The 24354-nt window shown below is 46.5% G+C and overlaps 1 protein-coding gene across 1 annotated transcript in view; it reads right to left on the bottom strand.

The window, feature by feature from the left end:
• Positions 1-24354, bottom strand: part of ACY3 (aminoacylase 3) — a 486199-nt gene that overhangs the window by 305331 nt on the left and 156514 nt on the right. The gene's annotated exons all lie outside the window — the stretch shown is intronic.

Below are 24354 nucleotides of genomic sequence, written 5' to 3'. Positions count from 1 at the left end.
ATGTATATATATATATATATATATATATATATATATATCCATCTCCTGAGCACACATATATCCCCATCCTGGTTTTTGACCCCTTCCTGGTATATGTGTCCTCCTTCTTAGATATATATGTCCCCTTCTTGGGCTCCTCCTAGTGCATATATCCCCCTCCTGGGCACATTATGGTATACATGTCCCCAACCTGGTTTTTGTCCCCTTTCTTGTAGCTTTGTCCTCCTTCTTGTATATATGTTGCCATCCTGGGCCCCTCCTGGTGTATATATACTGTACAGACCAAATGTTTGGACACACCTTCTCATCTCTAGAACAACTGTTAAGAAGAGACTTTGTGCAGCAGGCCTTCATGGTAAAATAGCTGCTAGGAAACCAAAGCTAAGGACAGGCAACAAGCAAAAGAGACTTGTTTGGGCTAAAGAACACAAGGAATGGACATTAGAGCAGTGGAAATCTGTGCTTTGGTCTGATGAGTCCAAATTTGAGATCTTTGGATCCAACCACCGTGTCTTTGTAGAAAAGGTGAACGGATGGACTCTACATGGCTGGTTCCCACCGTGAAGCATGGAGGAGAAGGTGTGATGGTGTGGGGGTGCTTTGCTGGTGACACTGTTGGGGTTTATTCAAAATTCAAGGCATACAGAACCAGCATGCCTACCACAGCATCTTGCAGTGGTGTCCTATTCCATCCGGTTTGCGTTTAGTTGGACCATCATTTATTTTTCAACAGGACAATGACCCCAAACACACCTCCAGGCTATGTAAGGGATATTTGACTAAGAAGGAGAGTGATGGGGTGCTACGCCAGATGACCTGGTCTCCACAGTCACCAGACCTGAACCCAATCAAGATGGTTTGGGGTGACCTGGACCGCAGAGTTTAGGCAAAAGGGCCAGCAAGTGCTAAGCATCTCTGGAAACTCCTTAGACTGTTAGAAAACCATTCCGGTGACTACCTCTTGAAGCTCATCAAGAGAATGCCAAGAGTGTGCAAAGCAGTAATCAAAGCAAAAGGTGGCTACTTTGAAGAACCTAGAATATAAGACATATTTTCAGTTGTTTCACACTTTTTTAAGTATTTCATTCCACATGTTTTAATTCATAGTTTTGATGCCTTCAATGTGAATATACAATTTTCAGAGTCATGAAAATAAAGAAAACTCATTGAATGAGAAGGTGTGTCCAAACTTTTGGACTGTACTATATATAGATCTCCCTCCTGGGCACATTCTGGTATATATGTCCTCATCCTGGTTGTTTTTGTTCCCTTCCTCATATATATGTCCTGCTACTTGTATATATGTCCCCTTCCTGTGCCTTTCCTCGTATTTTTGTCGGACGCAAAAAGAGAAAAAAAAACCATTTCACTCACCCTGCCTGGCTCCCACGTTGTGCAACGTTCTCTCTGAGCTGCAACACTATTCAGCTGGACTCACAGGAGGAATGGAAATGTTTCCTTGAATGATGTAGAGTGGATTTAAAGTGGGGATATGATGTAGATGAGAGGCAGTAGAAGAAAAAAATGCCAAAAATAGGATGCAGGTAATGACAATAAGATAGGATTAGATCATAAAACCACGCTATATATTGATAGCATATTGTGATTAAATAGTATGTGTAATATTAGATGTATAAAAAGCATAAAACCATATAGATAACAAGATTTGTTCTTTCCTCATGATAAAACATGTGAGTGTAACAGTTCTCCACTGAAGAATGTATCAGAGCTAATTGTATCACTCCCCTGAGTATACTGCAATAGAATCAAATTCACTCACACTCCTTGCCCTGTTCATGCTTTTATTACTGAGATATATTTCTATTTTTATATATACATTTTTACCTTTGTATTAATAAAGTATATTTTTAATCATTCTATTATATAAAATCTCCACACCTGTGACTTCATATATTCACAGATTTCCATTTTATCTCCTTTTTGGCGCCATACACATATATATATATATATATATACAGACAACGTATCCCCTTCTACATGACATTTCTATTAAATGCACATTATATATCTCCACATAGATAAATAGGAGCCTCCTTCTTTTCCATGTCTCTTCACACTCATTATAAATATAGTGAATAAATCTGTGTCCTTGTTTCTGTCTTCATACTCCGATATGAATACTTCACACCTATTGTTGAGGAGAGCCATTAGATCAAATACCTAATTAACCTCTTGACAGGGGATTGTGGGAAATATGTCAATTTGCCTTACATAAGCCAGGTTTTCAGATATAACTAAGATGGCCACCAATGACATCATAGACCCTCCTATCAGCATGGATCCACCAGATGACGACAGACCCTCCTATCATAATCACCATGGATCCGTCCAATGACGTCATAGACCTGCCTACGATGATGCCCACCAATCAGCTCATGGACTAACACATTGTTCAACCCACTGACCAATGGACACATCCAGGTATGCCCACTGTAGGGCTGACCATGCCCCTTTTCCTAGTTTTTATAAAGGCATGTTCTTGAATAAATCTCTCAGTTTCTGGGCCGACCTTGGTTGAGGAAAGATGAATATCCGACTGTGTCTGATCTCATTTTTCAAGCATGCACTCGATCCACACCAATTAGAATCAGGCAGTAGGCAACTTGTGGAGCTTTGTAAGAATTCACCCTAACACTATTACATTTTATTTCTAACACATAATTTCCTTCTACTTTTCCCTCTAGATACATATGTCTCTTCTTTTTCCCCCAGCAGATGTAAATCCTCTATGAGTTCCTGCCCTCCCAAGATATACGGATCTCCGGCGGTGCAAAAGAGTTCCATCTCTCCAGATATTAGAGTTCTCACATAAATATCTCCCCTCAGTCACACTTATCTCTTCTCTCTGAATTAAGAGGAGCACACAGCCTTTTTATTTCTCCCCCTTATCTTCTTCTATCCCATCCGATGTCTTCTTATCTATGAATTACTCCTGTGCGATGCGGCACTTCTTAGGAGTACTTTGCACGCTGCGACATCGCCAGCCGATGGTAGCGATGCCGAGCGCGATAGTACCCGCCCCCATCGCACAACCGATATCTTGTGATAGCTGCCGTAGCGAACATTATCGCTACGGCAGCTTCACACGCACTTACCTGCCATGCGACGTCGCTCTGGCTGGCAATCCTCCTCCTTCCTAAGGGGGCGGGTCGTACGGTGTCAGAGCGACGTCACACGGCAGGCGGCCAATAGAAGAGGAGAGGCGGAGATGAGCGGGACGTAAACATCCCACCCACCTCCTTCCTTCTGCATAGCTGGTGGAGGCAGGTAAGGAGATGTTCCTCACTCCTGCGGCTTCACACACAGCGATGTGTTCTTCCGCAGGAACGAGGAACAACATCGTATCTCCTATTGGTGCGACATTATGAAAATGACCGACACTACACAGATCACCGATTTTCGACGCTTTTGCGATCGTTTATCGGCGCATCTAGCCTTTACACGTTGCGGCGTCGTTACCGGCGCCGGATGTGCGTCACTTTCGATTTGACCCCGACGATATCGCAGAAGCGATGTCGCAGCGTGGAAAGTACCCCTTAAGGGGGCTTTACACACTACGATATCATTAATATTTTATCGTTGGGGTGACGTTATTTGTGACGCACATCCGACTGCATTAACAATATTGTAGCGTGTAACAGTTTTGTGCAATCTAAAACGATCGCAAAAGCGGCAAAAATCGTTTGCTGTGGAGAGCTCGTCCTAAAACCAAAAATCGTTTATTTCTAATTAGCGATGTTGTTCCTCATTCCTGTGGCAGCACACATCGCTGTGTGTGATACCGCAGGAACGAGGAACATCTCCTTACCTTCCTCCACCGGCTATGCGGAAGGAAGGAGGTGGGCGGGATGTTTGCGTCCCGGTCACCTCCGCCCCTCCGCGTCTATTGGACGGCTGCCGTGTGACGTCGCTGTCACGCCGAACGACCCGCCCCCTTAGAAAGGAGGCGGATCGCCGGCCAGAGCAACGTCGCAGGGCAGGTAAGCCGTGTGACGGGGGAACGCGATTTTGTGGGCGACGGGCAGCGATATGCCCGTGTCGCACAAACGATGGGGGCGGGTACGCACGATAGCGATAACACTACCGTGTAAAGCCCCCTTTAGACTCCCACTGTGCACAATGGCTTGCCTTCTCTTTAACTCTTTATTTCCCTTACAGAGAGTAGCTGGGATTTTCCTATGGATTTCCCTGTGCTCCCTCCATTATCACTGCAGTTCTATTCACTGCAGCACAATTTGATTGAATCCTGTTATCCAACTAAACAACACATAGTTTACTAAATAAAATATAATCTATTTTTCCTTTTGATCCATTCAAACAATGTTCTACTAAATTAAATGTTTCTGATACTGTTCCATTAAGAATCACTTCTAAGTTTTATGATCATTTTAATGGCCCCTTTGAATGTCTTTTATGCTCAATACATTAAATACTTGATGGCTCAACACATTAATTCCATCAGTTAGACTGATATCACACAGGCTCCAGTTCTAGAGTTATTTATTTATTTATTTTTTTTTAAGAAAATAATCTTTTTTTTCTGCACCAACACTTAATATATTTTTTTCATTTTTTTTGTCAGATTTATTCACTATCACAGAGGCTACCAATCGCTTTACTATAATGGTAATACTATGTCTATTACCACATTTTAGATCAAGAACCAAATAAAAGTGGAACTTTTACTGCGCTACAGTGTAAGGCTACTTTCACACATCCGGTTTGAGCCCTGCGGCTCAATCCGGCTGTGAAAACTATGCAACGGATGCGGTGAAAACACCGCATCCTTTGCATAAGTTTTTACATGCGGCCGGTCCGGTTTTTTCCGGTTGCGGCATGCTACTGAGCATGCGCAGTGGAAAATACCGCATGCGGCGACCGGATGCGTTTTTTTCCGCATCGCGCCGCATCCGGCCTCCATAGGGATGCATTGAAAAATGCGCCGCAGCGGCCGGATGCGGCGCGATGCGGTGTTTTTTGCCGGAGCAAAAAACGTTGCAGGGTACGTTCGATCCGGCCGCCGCATCGGCTAAGGGTACTTTCACACATCCGGATTTTTGCTCTGCGGCACAATACGGCGTTCTGCAGAAAAACCGCAACCGGCTTTTGTAACGCCGATTGCGGTTTTTTTTGCATTGACTTACATTAGTGCCGCATTGTGCCGTAGGGGCTTGCGTTCGGTCCGGTTTTTGCCGCATGCGGCAGATTTAGCCGATGCGGCGGCCGGATCGAACGTACCCTGCAACGTTTTTTGCTCCGGCAAAAAACACCGCATCGCGCCGCATCCGGCCGCTGCGGCGCATTTTTCAATGCATCCCTATGGAGGCCGGATGCGGCGCGATGCGGAAAAAACCGCATCCGGTCGCCCGCATGCGGTATTTTCCACTGCGCATGCTCAGTAGCATGCCGCAACCGGAAAAAACCGGACCGGCCGCATGTAAAAACTTATGCAAAGGATGCGGTGTTTTCACCGCATCCGTTGCATAGTTTTCACAGCCGGATTGAGCCGCAGGGCTCAAACCGGATGTGTGAAAGTAGCCTTAATCTGCCGCATGCGGCAAAAACCGGACCGAACGCAAGCCCCTACGGCACAATGCGGCACTAATGTAAGTCAATGCAAAAAAAAACCGCAATCGGCGTTACAAAAGCCGGTTGCGGTTTTTCTGCAGAACGCCGTATTGTGCCGCAGAGCAAAAATCCGGATGTGTGAAAGTACCCTAAATTACATAAATCCGAAAGTGCTAGTCTCTAGGGGGTTTTATTCAACGCGTTTGGAAGTGTCTCCCCTCTTTTTCATCACGACATCCACGGATGTAACAGGCAATGACAGTGATGCGATTTATATATAGCAAGTTTTCAAAAAAGAGCGACAAACACATGACAGTGAGTCAGAGTTCAGAGAGTTAAAGGAGGTGCTAGTGTGTTCATTGTCTGGTATAGAAATAAAAACCTTTTCTGAATTAATTTATGAGATAAAAAAAAAAGAAGGAAAGAACCAAGCTGAAAGTCCCAAAGAAAAACAGAACCAGGAGTAACAAAAATGGAGAAAGATGAAGAGATGAAGAGAGAAATAAAAAGACGTCTGTTAGCACTAAAGTGGATTAGAACCCGCTAATGATAATGATATATGTGTAAGGGGCACTTTGCACACTACGACATCGCAAGCCGATGCTTGTGATGCCGAGCACGATAGTCCCTGCCCCCGTCGCAGCTGCGATATCATGGTTGATAGCTGGCGTAACGAACATTATTGCTACGCCAGCTTCACATGGACTCACCTGCCCTGCGACGTCGCTCTGGCCGGCGACCCACCTCCTTATTAAGGGGGCGGGTCGTGCAGTGTCATAGCGATGTCACATGGCAGGCGGCCAATAGGAGCGGAGGGGCGGAGATGAGCGGGACGTAAACATCCCGTCCACCTCCGTCCTTCCGCATAGCTGGCGTGAGCCGCAGGATGCAGGTAGGAGATGTTCCTCGCTCCTGCAGCTTCACACACAGCGATGTGTGATGCCGCTGGAACGAAGAACAACATCGTAACATCGGTCATTTCCAAATTATGTAAATGACCGACGCTACACCGATGATACGATTACGACGATTTTGCGCTCGTTAATCGTATCAAAAAGGCTTTACACACTACGATATCGCCTGTGACGCCGGATGTGCGTCACTTTCAATTTGACCCCACCGACATCGCACCTGCGATGTCGTAGTGTGCAAAGTGCCCCTAAGGGAGGCAAAACCTTACATCATGTACTATATGGGAAATGTGCAGCTAAAGGTTAATCAACAGTGTTCAAGCCATATGTAAAATGTAATAAAGTTATAAAGGTAAAAGTGTCAATGATCATTTTTATATAAGGTAAGGTTAGGTATGAAAAAATAAGAAAAATATTTATATGAATATTTATATCTTAAGAAAAGGTATGAAAATGTACTTTTTATACTAAATAAACTTAGTTTATAGAAAATATACATAAGAAGAATGTATGTGTATTTATGTTAAAAAGTGTATGGTTGGAACACGAAAAATAGTGTGAAATTAATGTTACTATGCACCAAGTTAATGAAAGTGAGCCTGCGTAAAGAATTGGTAACATAATAGTGAACAATGTGGTCTTGGACTGAATATTAACCAGTGTGCTATGTGAGAAAGACCATGAAAGACAGTGATGAATTTATTAAAATGTTTCTAACTGGCTAACACGGTACAAAGATATATTTTACCTGTATTAAAATGTTTCTATAATTTTATTAATAATGGATGTTTAAAAAACTGAAGTGTGAAAAAATGAATAAAAGAATGAATGAAAAAAAATATATAATACAAATGAATGAAAGGAAATAGTGAGAGAGCAACAAAGCTGTAGGTAGAGGTGAAATAGGTGAAGGTGAAATCATTGAAGTGTGAGCCTCTGAAGGGTCAACAGAGTTCATTGAGCAAGAGAAGTAGTAGTGGGAGAAATTGGAAAAGCAGCAGTCAAGCAGCCACATATGTGTACACGAAGACGTGCACATCCCCAAAAATAGAATCTACATGAAAAATATATATATATGACAAAAGTGTGTGTGTGTCTGTGTGTGTCTCTGTGTGTGTCTGTGTGTGTAATAAGCCAAGTAGATGAAGCCACTGTGTAGTGAAAAATCGGGTGGTTGAAGTGCAGTGCAACCAAATGAATTAAATAGATCATGTGGGAGGACAAAAGAAAATTGGAGAGCCACGATGAGAAGAATCAGAGATGTGTATTGGAGATACATATATTTATATATCTATATATATATAATTGCATTATTCTGTCCGTCTGTCTGTCTTGCTCCAAAATTGTGTCACCGTGACAGTGTCGTTAGCGTGACAACTGTCGGATTGGCCGCTGGGCTCGGCCTGGCCCCCCCCCTCCACGGATTGGCCGCTCGCCTCGGCATGGCCCCGCCCCCCGCATGGATAAGCCGCTCGCCCCGGCCCTCCGCACGCATCTCCCACTCCAGCGTACACCGGCTCCCGGTACACATGTGCAGGGAGCCGGCATAGGCTGCGGTCAATAATGAAGTGTCATGCAGCGGTGAAAGAGTTAAAGACACTGCAAGACACTTCATTATAGGCAGCGGGCACCCCCAGAAGAGAGAAGACAGAAGAAAGAAGACCCTGCAGTCATACTCACCAGATGCCGACCGGGAGCAGGTGAGCGCATCAAGGTCCTGCAGCGGCGGAACACACACATGCACACACATAAGAACAGACACACACACATCAGATCACACTCACTCACTCTCACACACACCTCACACACACATCAGATCGCATCCACACACTCACAACATCCAGCGATATCACTTAATTCTCGGCGGCGATACTGTGCGTGCAGTGACCTTCCAGGACCTGCCGGAGGATTACATGGCCGGAAGCATGTGGTATCTCCGGATGTTGTGAGTGTGTGAGCGCGTATGTGCAATATCGTCAGTGTGTGTGTGCGTGTATGCGATCGGATGTGTGCGTGTATGCGATTGGATGTGTGCGTGTATGCGATCGGATGTGTGCGTGTGTTCTGATGTGTGAGTGTATGCGATCTTATCTGTGAGTGTCGGCAGAAGTCAGAGGAGAACGGCATGCAGCACAGCTGCTGGGACCGCCCACCGGAGGGCACAGGGAGAAGTGGGGTGTGAGTGTATGCGATCAGATGTGTGCGTGTATACTGTCTGATGTGTGACTATGGAGCACGATGGGGATGGAGCACGATGGGGGGTGTGCAGCATGGGGGATGGAGCACGATGGGGGGTGCACAGCATGGGGGGTGCGCAGCATGGGGGATGGAGCATGATGGGGGGTGCGCAGCATGGGGGATAGAACACGATGGGGAGTGCACAGCATGGGGATGGAGCACGATGGGGAGTGCGCAGCATGGGGGATGGAGCACGATGGGAGTGCGCGGCATGGGGGATGGAGCACGATGGGGGTGCGCAGCATGGGAGATGGAGCACGATGGGGAGTGCACAGCATGGGGATGGAGCACGATGGGGAGTGCGCAGCATGGGGGATGGAGCACGATGGGAGTGCACGGCATGGGAGATGGAGCACGATGGGGAGTGCACAGCATGGGGATGGAGCACGATGGGGAGTGCTCAGCATGGGGGATGGAGCACGATGGGAGTGCGCGGCATGGGGGATGGAGCATGATGGGGCGTGCGCAGCATGGGGGATGGAGCACAATGGAGGGTGCGCAGCATGGGGGATGGAGCACGATGGGGGGTGCACAGCATGGGTGATGGAGCACGATGGGGGGTGCACAGCATGGGGGATGGAGCACGATGGGGGGTGCGCAACATGGGGGATGGAGCACGATGGGGGTGCACACCTCCCCCCAAAACACACACTCAGCGCCACACGCGCACCGCACAACACACCACACACACACTGGGAACCACAAACACCGCCCTACACAGACACCCACACACAGACAACGCCGCACACACACAACACCCAACACACAAACACCACGGCATACACAAATATACGCACATACCGCGCAACACACACACTGCACAAAACATACCTCCCCCAAAACACACACACGCACTCCACACCCACACAAACCACGCAACACACACAGCACCACACACACAGAATGCTGCAGACACACAGCGCTCCACAAACAACGCAACACACACAACGCAACACACATACAACACCGCTCTCACACACCCCCACACCCAGACAACACCCTGAACATTTACAGTGCCCTACACAAACACTGGCAACTACACACAAGAACATCGATATATATAACAAAAAACATACATTAACTACACAATAAATTCTAGAATACCCGATGCGTTAGAATCGGGCCACCTTCTAGTATATATATATATATATATATATATATATATATATATATATACTAGCTGTCTCTGTCTGTCTCTTTTTTTGTCTGTCTCTATCTCTCTGCTTCTTTCCCCGTCTGTCTCTTTCCAGGTCTGTCTCTTTCCCAGGTCTGTCTCTTTCCCAGGTCTGTCTCCCCGTCTTTTTGTCTGTGTCTCTTCCTGTCTGTCTCTTTCCCTGTCTGCCTGTCTATGTCTATCTCTTTCCTTGTCTGTCTCTATTTCTCTGTCTCTTTCCCCGTCTGTCTCTATCAAGTTCTGTGTCTTTCCCCATCTATCTTTGTCTGTCTCTCTGGCTGTCTCCTCCTTCCCTGTCTGCCTGTCTCTGTCCCTGTCTGCATGTCTGTCTGTCTCTTTCCCCATGTGTCTCTTTCCCCATCTGTCTCTTTCCCCATCTGTCTCTTTCCAGGTCTGTCTCTTTCCAGGTCTGTCTCTTTCCAGGTCTGTCTCTTTCCAGGTCTTTTTCTGTCTGTCTCTTTCCCCGTCTGTTTCTGTCTGTCTCTTTCACCATCTGTCTCTGTCTGTCTCTTTCACCGTTTGTCTCTGTCTGTCTCTTTCCCTGTCTGTCTCTCTGTCTGTCTCTGTCTGTCTCTCTGTCTGTCTCTGTCTGTCTCTCTCTATCTGACTCTCCACCGACATCTTATTTCCTCACATATAAGCTTCTTATACTATGAATGTCTTTTGTTCCTATAGCAAGCAATCACAGCTCCTACTAATAACCTGTAGTTCCAGGCTCCATTTACTTTAAAGGAGGCATGTGTTTTTGAGCGTAACTGTAAAATGCAGGGTTAAATTATCCTGTCAAAACATAGTCTACGATGTTCCCTGGGTCACATGAGGTGTCTGTGCAAAATTTCGTGATTGTAAATGCGACAGTGAGGATACACTTTTCGTTTCACCTTTTCCCCATTATGTAGATAGGGGCAAAATTGATTAGTAAATTGGAATGCGCGGGGTTAAAATTTCACCTCACAACATAGCCTATGACGCTCTCGGGATCCAAACGTGTGAGTGTGATGCCCTGGTAGTCACAGATAGGCCCCGCATAACACCTTCCCCTAAAAAGGTAACAGCAGCCAGTACCGAACCGGTACCGGGGAACCGACTGGAAACCAGAGCACCAGGGGGGTACTCAGACCCAGAACGAGGCCCAGAAGCCACTGGACCATGTCGAATTCACTGAATGAGGTCTGGAGCTTAGGCCCTTTCCCATCCCAAGTCCCGACTGACGGCAACAGCCCACTGAGGGGGATAGAAAGCCACCGCACAGGCAGAGAGATCCCACGGGCCAGCACCTGTGGGCAAACGGACTCCTCCGACACATATACAGCCGGGGAGTGGACTCCCGTTGTTGAGGCATAGGCAGTCAACACGAACATAACGAGGTGCAGGAGAAAGACCAGTACCACCAACCTGGGTGGGGGACAAGACGCAGCCGGCTGTGGGCACCGACCACCATCAACTTGGTTTACCAGAGACTTGTGTTTGTGTCAGTAATCGTGAGTACAACTGTGCCATCCGGCCGCACACCGCCCTGCACCGCCCAGCCACACACTTCCCAAACGGGTCCCGGGGCCACCATCCCTGCCCACGGAGGGGTTAACATCTTGCTGCACGAGCATCTCCCCCTGGTGCCCCGTAATTGCAGTGGTGGTGTCTACACCTTCACCACGTCCTGTGTGTGGCGTCACGAACTCAAAACACGGCTCCGGCCATACACCTACTTAACCACCCCCATCGAGATTGCCAGCAACCCCTTGCAGAGCGACGTGACCCCCGGGTCCGGAGGCGCTCGAGCCACCCACCGAACGAGCCCGGATCCGAGCGGCTCGGCTGCGACCGAGCGCGGGGAGGTACACATCGACACTTCTGGCGTCACGAACAGGATTGAATCCATTCACTTACCCAGTGAAGTGCGCCTTGAAGTTGAAGTCAGCAGTGATCTGTTGCGAAATTTTGAGAATCCGCCATCTTGCCGCCAACTTTTGGCACGAAGATTCCCGCTAGAGTCTTCTTCCCCGCAGAAAGGGCGCGAAAGCGGAAGCCCCGCCCCCAGAGAACACGGCCTTGCAGAGAAGGTGAGCGGTCGCAAAGTGAAGTTGTCCGGCTGGAAAAGAAAAGGCCGCGAAAAGACCAAGGGGGGGCGGGTGAAGCTGCCGTGCCATGTGACCAAGCTGATAAAGGGCAGGGACTCCAGGACTCTGCCACCCGTTTGGTTCCTGGACCCCGAGAGTGCACCATGTCTGCCCCGTCCAGCAAGCCCGAGATCCCGGAGTCCGCGCCTGGAACAGCGGCATGGGTGGAAGCCCGGACGAAGCTAATGTGCTGCCGCTTGCAAGCCCAGGTGCGGTTCCTGATGGAGCAGTGGGCAGCTGAGATGGAGGGGGATATCCGCAACCATGCGGGTACGTGAATTGGAGGCAATTTTGGAGGAGCGGGTACGCGACCCACGCCCCTATGTCCCCAAGAGACTGGCCTCTGCGGCTGAGGGACCCGGTCTACTCCTGCCCTCCATGTTGCCCCCCGCATCGCCCGTATCGGCTGCCGCTGCTCCTCCGCTCGGTCCGCTGCCCCCGACATCGGCGGCGTAACCCGTCCCTGACGCCCGTGAGGATCCACCTGTGGAGGCAGCCCGCGGACGGCCACTTGTTCGGCCCGCACCGATCCCGCTCCCGTGGAAGGTGCCCAGTCCCAGAGTGGACCCGCCGGTCCCGGAAATGACCGCGCCCCAAGAGGCCCAGGCCCCGGCAGTCCGCCCGGCCAAGAAGGAGGTGGATGCTTACCGGAAGAAGGCCCAGCAGGTAACGCTGGCCGCTCCCAGGTCCCAGGCCTCGGCTGAGGAGGCCGAGGGTTGTCGCTGCAAGGCAGCACAGCAGGCTGGTGCCGGTCGTAGACGGCACGTGGGAGCTCCGGCTGGGCCCGACCCCTGCGCAGAGAGACCCAGAGCAGGCAGACACTCCATATTCGGAGCGGCAGCAGAACCAGCTGGGCCGGGAGATAGCGGGCCGGGAGAAACAGAAGGCCGAGGTGCTGGCCCGTACTATCCGGGAGAAGGAGAACCTCCGGAGTGCCACCTACCAAGTACGGGGCCTGACCTACGAGGGCCAGGTCCGGCAGTTTGACCCCCGGCGTGGATGGGAGTTCATCTTTGAACCGGGCCTGGAGGCCGAAATCTTTGTGTCCTGGCGGGACGTTAACCCTCACCTCCCATTGGGTCACCCGGATCGTGACCTGAAGCCCGGCAAGCTCGTTACCTACACCCGGCCTTGCGGAGAGAGTGGCTGGTTCGCCCTCAGTGTGAAGAGAAGGGTGAGCCGCAGTGCCCGGAGGCACACCCAGTCCCCTCCCCCGCCACACAGTCTTGATGTCGTGCTGGAGGAGGAGTACGAAGCAGAGCACCATTGTTAAATGCAGCGGTTCCCGGCTGCCATGTTGAAGTCCCCGTTGGGACCATACTGCCCGTCCCTGTTGGGACTTTGTTGATTTTCCCATTTAACCCATGAACAAGGCCGAGAACTTGCAGGCCATCCAAAAACTATTGGGTTTGTAAATTGTCCCTGACCACCCTTTCTGGTCCCACAGCCTCCGGAGAGGCAGGCTGGAGGAAGGGCCTGTGGGAATGTGATGGCAGAGGCCCTGTCACCATTGTAACCGGTGACAATCCTCTGGGTCAGAGGTCCCATGGATGTGGGGCCTCTGAGAGCCTGCCGGGTATGGAACTTTGTACCTGACCCAAGTGGGCAATACCCGGACCCGTTCCTGTTTCCTGGACTGGGGAAAAGGGGTGCTGCCTGTTTCTTAGAGGCAGCATCAAGGGGCAGGTTTGCTTGGATGGGTGACTGAAAGGACCCGGTCCCGTCCTGTTCCCGGTTCATAAAAATGTATTTTATATGTTGGAACGTTTAAGCAAAATGCCTCCCGCAAGGGAAGAAACCTTACATATACTTGAACAATGTAAATAACGTTATTATAATTGTATATGTTTTATTTTTTTTATCTTTTCAGTTAAAATAAACGGTGGTGGTCGGACAGCCCGCGGACGGTCTGTGATTAACCAAGGGGGAGTGTGATGCTCTGGACTAGCCAGGTAGTCACAGATAGGCCCCGCACACCTTCCCCTAAAAAGGTAACAGCAGCCAACCACATTAAAACCTAGTCACCTCCCTCAGGGCTTGATGGTCATATCAGGGGGCGGAGCCAGGTGGTTGGCCACGCCCACCGAGGAGTCCAGAGAGCCTGAGGCAGGAAAAGCAGTCGGAAAAGTGAAGTCAGTCTGTGCAGTTAACAGAGGAGAGGAGTGCAGCAGGCCTGTGGTGACAGGTCTGCCACAAACTGACAGGTGTGAGGGTCGTAGCCCACACACCTTGGCTAGGAGGCAGGCGGTAGCCTGGCCTGCAGGAGCCGGGAAGACAGCCAGGTGGAACCGTAAGGGACCGGGACAGGGTAGTGGCCCGCCGGTACCAAACCGGGGAACCGATTAGAAACCGGAGTACCAGGGGGTACTCAGACCCAGAACGAGGCCCAGAGGCCACTGGACCCCTTCGAATTCACTGATTGAGGTCTGGACCTTAGGTCCTTTCCCATCCCAAGTCCCGACTGATGGCAGCAGCCCACCAAGGGGGATAGAAAGCCACCACACAGGCAGAGAGATCCCATGGGCCAGCGCCTGTGGGCAAACGGACTCCTCCGACACATATACAGCTGGGGAGCGGACTCCCGTTGCTGAGGCATAGGCAGTCAACACAAACATAACGAGGTGCAGAAGAAAGACCAGGACCACCAACCCGGGTGGGGGATAAGACACAGCCGGCTGCGGGCACCGACCACCATCAACTTGGTTTACCAGAGACTTGTGTGTGTCAATAATCGTGAGTACAACTGTGCCAGCGCCTGTGGGCAAACGGACTCCTCCGACACATATACAGCTGGGGAGCGGACTCCCGTTGCTGAGGCATAGGCAGTCAACACAAACATAACGAGGTGCAGAAGAAAGACCAGGACCACCAACCCGGGTGGGGGATAAGACACAGCCGGCTGCGGGCACCGACCACCATCAACTTGGTTTACCAGAGACTTGTGTGTGTCAATAATCGTGAGTACAACTGTGCCATCCGGCCGCACACCGCCCTGCACCGCCCAGCCACACACTTCCCAAACGGGTCCCGGGGCCACCATCCCTGCCCACGGAGGGGTTAACATCTTGCTGCATGACCATCTCCCCCGGGTGCGCCGTAATTGCAGTGGTGGTGTCTACATGTCCCATGGGTGGCGTCACAAACTCAAAACACGGCTCCGGCCGTACACCTACCTAACCACCCACATCGAGATCGCTAGCAATCCCTTGCAGAGCGACGTGACCCCCGGGTCCGGAAGTGCTCGAGCCACCCACCGAACGAGCCTGGATCCGAGCGGCTCGGCTGCGGCTGAGCGCGGGGCGGTACATGAGTGTGCAAAATTTTGTGGCTGTAGCTGCGACAATGCAGATGCTAATCTCGGACATACACACACACACACACACACACACACACACACATTCAGCTTTATATATTAGATAATGGTTATTTCATTAGAGCTGAGATTTCCCCCTCTTTCCATCTATTTTTCTCTTGCTATAAAGTATAACTGATAGATGATAGCTACATGACAAAATAAAAACCTATCCCTTCTTGAAAATACAATGATCTATAGAAGACTAATAATTTATTGGAGCTGAGACGCCCCCTTTTTCACTTATTTTGATTATTCGCTTGCGATGAAATAGAACCGGTATATGACAGCTGCATGACAAAATAAAAACCCATCCCTTCTTGAAAATACAATGAGTTACAGAAGACTGATAATCATTTGATATAAATTAATATAAATCAAAATAGTTTTCTCCCTGTTAGGTATATACTTTTGCGGGCATAATATTCGATTCTATGAATTGTTATAAAAGAGATGGCTATATAGTTTGTTGTTTGAATTACACTTTAAGACATGTTATTGATATAACAATAATATGTTGTTCATTTATTCCCCTTGAATAGAGTCCCATTGTACTGTACTAACAACGCATATGATAATTATTATTGATAATAAATTTACCTACTATATATTAGGAATATGTTTGAAGACCTATTATTTAGATATAAAAAATTCAATTACTCTATGGAAATAATAAAATGAACAACATACAGTGGAACCTTGGTTAACGAGAACAATCCGTTCTGGGACTGTGCTTGTTAACCAAGTTACTCGTTCAGCAAAGCAAGATTCCCCATGGGAAATCATTGCAATGCAGACAATTCGTTCCACAACTTGTTAAATGTCCCATCCTGGTCCCCTGTTGTGCCATTCCACACATGCACAAACACACACAAACTCACACAAACACACACAAACACACACAAACTCACACGCACATATTATATGCTCACCTTACCTTCCGTACCATCGCCGGCCTGCTGGGACTTGCTGTTCTCTAGCACAGGCTTTCTATCGGGTAACCATGACAACGAGGGAGGAACTTCCGCACCCAGAGCGCTGACGTCAAAGGCAGGAGCCTCTGATTGGTCAGCGCACTGCCTTTGAGTTGCATCTGACAGCGGAACTTCCTGCCTCGTCGCCGATGTTTACCGATACACATCCTGGAGCGGCAAACTACAGGACCCAGGAGGCCGGCGATGGAATGGAAGGTACACATATTATGCTCACCTTACCTTCCGTTCCATCGTCGGCCTTCTGGGTCTTACTACAAGACCCAGGAGGCCGGCAATTGAACGGAAGGTAAGGTGAGCATATTACTGTATGTGTGTGCATGCATGTTTGTTTGTGCGTGTTTGTGCGTGCTTGTGTGGACTGCAAGAGTGGGTCAGAGCGTGGTGGATGTACGGAACCGGAAGTGTGTGCGGTGAGTATTTTGCTCGTACAGCAAAGCTTTCTCGTAAACCGAGTTACAAATTTACAGAAAGCTTTGCTTGTTAAGCGAAATTCTCGTTAAGTGGGTTACTCGTTAAGCGAAATACCACTGTATATCAAAAATGAAAAACGGGAAATACAAAATAAATAAAAAATAAATAAAAAATATATTTTTTTTACAAACAATAATAAATAATAAAATTAATATATTTAAATAACTAAGTAATAGTAAAAACAAAGACTAATAGCCAATATTTCTGGAACATATTTCTTTATTGATATTTTTATTCATAAATAGTAATATCTAAATGTTTACATCTACCTCTGAATAAAACATGTGGTTATAGGTTAGAGCTGCAGAGATATATTCTACATAATTTAGTATATTCATACTTATAAGGTCAAAAATTATTGTAATATCATCACAATAAAATTATAATGACCTATGACAAATGACAACCTGATATGAACTTAGGAAATCTGTGGCTCTATCATCTTTTTTGTTATAAAGATTATGCATGAATATATTTTTTATTTCACAATTGATTTGTATTTTTATCCGCTTGCACTTCTCCCCCCTCTTTTTTCTCCTTCTTATATATCTTTTATAAAACTTCCTATCAGGAAGTTTTATAAGACTGCACAAATGATAATGATTAGTATGGGTGTGAGTGTTCCTTTTTAGGAAGCCGACATTCTTTCCACATTTGAACATGACTAAGACTATGTGTCGAAATGCGTAGTTCGATGGGGTTCTAAAATATACCTATTTAATCTGCTGACCGCTATTTATCTTTTATGGAATTACTACAATAAACCTTGGATTTTAATCTACAATTTGAGGACTGCGCTGGACGTGTTTCTTTTTTAATTTGTGAATATTGGCAGCCAAGCCCTCCGTGCGCTGGGTCCAAACAGAGAGCGGTGAACAGCACCATCGCTGAGCTGAATTTTCTTTTCTTTTTCTATAAAGAGGGGGTTATAAAGCCTTGGTTGTGAAATCATATAGGGGTCAACCAATCTGATTTATAATATAATCCCTTCTGGTTAGGTATAATTGCTTTTCTATAGTAAGTGCTGCACTATTGATCCACTGATCTCATGCAATAAAACCAATAGCATAACTCTTTCATATACAGGGCCTTGCGAAAGTATTCGGCCCCTTGAATTTTTCAACCTTTTCCCACATTTCAGGCTTCAAACATAAAGATAAAAAAAAATTAAAATTTTATGGTGAAGAATCAACAAGTAGGACACAATTGTGAAGTTGAACGAAATTTATTGCTTATTTTAAACTTTTGTAAAAAATAACTGAAAAGTGGGGCGTGCAATATTATTCGTCCCCTTTACTTTCAGTGCAGCAAACTCGCTCCAGAAGTTCATTGAGGATCTCTGAATGATCTAATATTGTCCTAAATGACTGATGATGATAAATATAATCCCCCTGTGTGTAATCAGGTCTCCGTATAAATTCTCCTGCTCTGTGATAGTCTGTGTTCTGTTTAAAGCACAGAGAGCATCATGAAGACCAAGGAACACAACAGGCAGGTCCGTGATACTGCTGTGGAGATGTGTAAAGCTGGATTAGGTTACAAAAAGATTTCCACAACTTTAAACATCCCAAGAAGCACTCTGCAAGCGATCATATTGAAATGGAAAGAGTATCATACCACTGCAAATCTATCAAGAACTGGCCTTTTTTTTAAAATTTCATCTCAAACAAGGAGAAGATTGATCAGAGATGCTGCCAAGAGGCCTATGATCACTCTGTATGAACTGCAGATATCTACAGCTGAGGTGGGAGATTCTGTTCATAGGACGTTCCTCGCTCCTGCGGTGTCACACACAGCGATGTGTGCTGCCGCAGGAGCGACGAACAACATTGATAATCAACCATTACCGATTTTTGGTTTTGGAACGACCTCTCCATGGTGAACGATTTTCACCATTTTTGAGGACGTTTAAGGTCGCTGGTGTTACACGCTGCGATACCGTTAATGACGTCGGATCTGCGTCACTAACAACGTGACCCCGACGATAAAACATTAACGATATCGTAGCGTGTCAAGCCCCCTTTAGTATGAAAGGTCCCGCTTGACACCATATGCGCCTGTCATCACAGTCTAATCTAAGACAATCACCACGTGCTACATTATATTAACACTCTTAATCTTATTACAGCCAGAATCCAGTTTATAAAACTGACACAATGAAATTTGATGAAAAACTCATACGTGCATATCAATCCATTTAGTGTAATTTACATAGGGTTGATCATATAATACACTGTGTGCAGCATTATTAGGCAAATGAGTATTTTGATCAAATGATAATTTTTATACATGTTGTCCTACTCCAAGCTGTATAGGCTTGAGAGCCAACTACCAATTAAGTAAATCAGGTGATGTGCATCTCTGTAATGAGGAGGGGTGTGGTGTAATGACATCAACACCCTATATAAGGTGTGCTTAATTATTAGGCAACTTCCTTTCCTTTGGCAAAATGGGTCAGAAGAGAGATTTGATGGGCTCTGAAAAGTCCAAAATTGTGAGATGTCTTGAAAAGGGATGCAGTAGTCTTGAAATTGCCAAATGTTTGAAGCATGATCACCGAACAATCAAGTGTTTCATGGAAAATAGCCAACAGGGTCGCAAGAAGCGTTTTGGGCAAAAAAGGCGCAAAAAAACTGCCCATTAATTGAGGAAAATCAAGCGTAAAGCTGCCAAGATGCCATTTGCCACCATTTTATCCATATTTCAGAGCTGCAACGTTACTGGAGTATCAAAAAGCACAAGGTGTGCCATACTCAGGGACATGGCCAAGGTAAGGAAGGCTGAAAAACGACCACCTTTGAACAAGAAACATAAGATAAAACATCAAGACTGGGCCAAGAAATATCTTAACACTGATTTTTCAAAGGTTTTATGGACTGATGAAATGAGAGTGACTCTTGATGAGCCAGATGGATGGGCCAGAGGCTGGATCAGTAAAGGGCAGAGAGACCCACTCCGACTCAGACGCCAGCAAGGTGGAGGTGGGGTACTGATATGGGCTGGTATCATCAAAGATGAACTTGTGGTACCTTTTCGGGTTGAGGATGGAGTGAAGCTCAACTGCCAAACCTATTGCCAGTTTCTGGAACACAACTTCTTCAAGCAGTGGTACAGGAAGAAGTCGGTATCGTTCAAGAAAAACATGATTTTCATGCAGGACAATGCTCCATTACATGCATCCAACTACTCCACAGTGTGGCTGGCCTAAAGGTATAAAAGATGAAAAAATAATGACATGGCCCCCTTGTTCACCTGATCTGAACTCCATAGAGAACCTGTGGTCCCTCATAAAATGTGAGATCAACAGGGAGGGAAAACAGTACACCTCTTGGAACAGTGTCTGGGAGGCTGTGGTGGCTGCTGCATGCAATATTGATCGTAAACAGATCAAGCAACTGACAGAATCTATGAATGGTAGGCTGTTGAGTGTCATTATAAAGAAAGGTTATTGGTCATTAATTTTTTGGGGTTTTGTTTTTGCATGTCAGAAATGTTTATTTCTAAATTTTGTGCAGTTATATTGGTTTACGTGGTGAAAATAAACAAGTGAGATGGAAATATATTTGGTTTTTATTAAGTTGCCAAATAATTCTGCACAGTAACAGTTACCTACACAAACAGATATCCTTCTAAGATAGCCAAATCTAAAAAAAAACCACTCCAACTTCCAAAAATATTAAGCTTTGATATGTGTCTTTTGGGTTGATTGAGAATATACTGTAGTTGTTGATCAATAAGAAAAAAAATCCTCTAAAATACAACTTGCCTAATAATTCTGCACACGGTGTACATATACAGTGCCTACAAGTAGTATTCAACCCCCTGCAGATTTAGCAGGTTTACACATTCGGAATTAACTTGGCATTGTGACATTTGGACTGTAGATCAGCCTGGAAGTGTGAAATGCACTGCAGCAAAAAAGAATGTTATTTCTTTTTTTATTTTTTTTTTTAAATTGTGAAAAGTTTATTCAGAGGGTCATTTATTATTCAACCCATCAAACCACAAGAAATCTGTTTGGTTCCCCTAAAGTATTAAGAAGTATTTCAGGCACAAAGAACAATGAGCTTCACATGTTTGGATTAATTATCTCTTTTTCCAGCCTTTTCTGACTAATTAAGACCCTCCCCAAACTTGTGAACAGCACTAATACTTGGTCAACATGGGAAAGACAAAGGAGCATTCCAAGGCCATCAGAGACAAGATCATGGAGGATCACAAGGCTGGCAAGGGGTACAAAACCCTTTCCATGGAGTTGGGCCTACCTGTCTCCACTGTTGGGAGCATCATCCGGAAGTGGAAGGCTTATGGAACTACTGTTAGCCTTCCACAGCCTGGACAGCCTTTGAAAGTTTCCACCCGTGCCGAGGCCAGGCTTGTCCGAAGAGTCAAGGCTAACCCAAGGACAACAAGGAAGGAGCTCCGGGAAGATTTCATGGCAGTGGGGACATTGGTTTCAGTCAATACCATAAGTAACGTACTCCACGGCAATGGTCTCCGTTCCAGACGAGCCCGTAAGGTACCTTTACTTTCAAAGCGTCATGTCAAGGCTCATCTACGGTTTGCTCATGATCACCTGGAGGACTCTGAGACAGACTGGTTCAAGGTTCTCTGGTCTGATGAAACCAAGATCGAGATCTTTGGTGCCAACCACACACGTGACGTTTGGAGACTGGATGGCACTGCATATGACCCCAAGAATACCATCCCTACAGTCAAGCATGGTGGTGGCAGCATCATGCTGTGGGGCTGTTTCTCAGCCCAGGGGCCTGGCCATCTGGTCCGCATCCATGGGAAGATGGATAGCACGGCCTACCTGGAGATTTTGGCCAAGAACCTCCGCTCCTCCATCAAGGATCTTAAGATGGGGCGTCATTTCATCTTCCAACAAGACAACGACCCAATGCACACAGCCAAGAAAACCAAGGCCTGGTTCAAGAGGGAAAAAATCAAGGTGTTGCAGTGGCCTAGTCAGTCTCCTGACCTTAACCCAATTGAAAACTTGTGGAAGGAGCTCAAGATTAAAGTCCACATGAGACACCCAAAGAACCTAGATAACTTGGAGAAGATCTGCATGGAGGAGTGGGCCAAGATAACTCCAGAGACCTGTGCCGGCCTGATCAGGTCTTATAAAAGACAATTATTAGCTGTAATTGCAAACAAGGGTTATTCCACAAAATATTAAACCTAGGGGTTGAATAATAATTGACCCACACTTTTATGTTGAAAATTTATTAAAATTTAACTGAGCAACATAACTTGTTGGTTTGTAAGATTTATGCATCTGTTAATAAATCCTGCTCTTGTTTGAAGTTTGCAGGCTCTAACTTATTTGCATCCTATCAAACCTGCTAAATCTGCAGGGGGTTGAATACTACTTGTAGGCACTGTATGCACATCACCACTCTAATCCCATTAACAGAAGATCACACTGCCTAGAACTGACATAGTGTCACATTAGTGGTCTATATATACAGATAATCAGACTCAATATCATCTGAAATAATTCACTCTGTGCAAAACTGGCACAATATGATCACACTCCATCTCATCTAGGAGGATTGTATTGCTCAGTAATGCCTCTTTCACACATCCGTGAAAAACCACGCACGTTTTTCACGGACGTGTCAGAGGTGCGTTTTGCCCTCCATGAGTCGTGTTTATGGCTCACGTGTGTTCTCCGTGTGCTATCCGTGATAACACACGGAGAACGGGAACTTTCTGCTCACCTGTCCCTGGCGTCGCTGTCCTTGGTGCTGAACTTTGGTCTCCGGTCCTGCTGACTCCCCGCTGCTGCTGCTTCTGGCTGCAGTGAAGTGAATATTCAATTAGCATAATGAGTGGCGGTCAGCAGCAAGTGATAGCAGCGGCAGAGACAGGAGGGCAGGAGAAGGTGAGTAAAGGTTTCTTTATTTTCTCGCAGACACGTCTTTTCTCCGGTGTGTGCCATATGGAACACATGCATGTTTCGTGTGACCCGTTTGCGTTCTGTGTGACACCGGTGATGCCAGAGAGAAAACGGACATGTTGCCGTGAGAAACACACGGACACACGTATGTACGGAATGGATATATATACAGTTAGGTCCAGAAATATTTGGACAGTGACACAAGTTTTGTTATTTTAGCTGTTTACAAAAACATGTTCAGAAATGCAATTATATATATAATATGGGCTGAAAGTGCACACTCCCAGCTGCAATATGAGAGTTTTCACATCCAAATCGAAGAAAGGGTTTAGGAATCATAGCTCTGTAATGCATAGCCTCCTCTTTTTCAAGGGACCAAAAGTAATTGGACAAGGGACTCTAAGGGCTACAATTAACTCTAAAGGCGTCTCCCTCATTAACCTGTAATCAATGAAGTAGTTAAAAGGTCTGGGGTTGATTACAGGTGTGTGGTTTTGCATTTGGAAGCTGTTGCTGTGACCAGACAACATGCGGTCTAAGGAACTCTCAATTGAGGTGAAGCAGAACATCCTGAGGCTGAAAAAAAGGAAAAATCCATCAGAGAGATAGCAGACATGCTTGGAGTAGCAAAATCAACAGTCGGGTACATTCTGAGAAAAAAGGAATTGGCTGGTGAGCTTGGGAACTCAAAAAGGCCTGGGCGTCCACGGATGACAACAGTGGTAGATGATCGCCGCATACTTTCTTTGGTGAAGAAGAACCCGTTCACAACATCAACTGAAGTCCAGAACACTCTCAGTGAAGTAGGTGTATCTGTCTCTAAGTCAACAGTAAAGAGAAGACTCCATGAAAGTAAATATAAAGGGTTCACATCTAGATGCAAACCATTCATCAATTCCAAAAATAAACAGGCCAGAGTTAAATTTGCTGAAAAACACCTCATGAAGCCAGCTCAGTTCTGGAAAAGTATTCTATGGACAGATGACACAAAGATCAACCTGTACCAGAATGATGGGAAGAAAAAAGTTTGGAGAAGAAAGGGAACGGCACATGATCCAAGGCACACCACATCCTCTGTAAAACATGGTGGAGGCAACGTGATGGCATGGGCATGCATGGCTTTCAATGGCACTGGGTCACTTGTGTTTATTGATGACATAACATCAGACAAGAGTAGCCGGATGAATTCTGAAGTGTACCGGGATATACTTTCAGCCCAGATTCAGCCAAATGCCGCAAAGTTGATCGGACGGCGCTTCATAGTACAGATGGACAATGACCCCAAGCATACAGCCAAAGCTACCCAGGAGTTCATGAGTGCAAAAAAGTGGAACATTCTGCAATGGCCAAGTCAATCACCAGATCTTAACCCAATTGAGCATGCATTTTACTTGCTCAAATCCAGACTTAAGACGGAAAGACCCACAAACAAGCAAGACCTGAAGGCTGCGGCTGTAAAGGCCTGGCAAAGAATTAAGAAGGAGGAAACCCAGCGTTTGGTGATGTCCATGGGTTCCAGACTTAAGGCAGTGATTGCCTCCAAAGGATTTTCAACAAAATATTGAAAATAAAAATATTTTGTTTGGCTTTGGTTTATTT

The sequence above is a fragment of the Anomaloglossus baeobatrachus genome, chromosome 5, assembly GCF_048569485.1.
Source record: "Anomaloglossus baeobatrachus isolate aAnoBae1 chromosome 5, aAnoBae1.hap1, whole genome shotgun sequence".
Lineage (NCBI taxonomy): Eukaryota > Metazoa > Chordata > Amphibia > Anura > Aromobatidae > Anomaloglossus > Anomaloglossus baeobatrachus.
The sequence above is the reverse complement of the archived record's forward strand: the minus strand, read 5'-3'. Positions and strand labels throughout refer to the sequence as shown.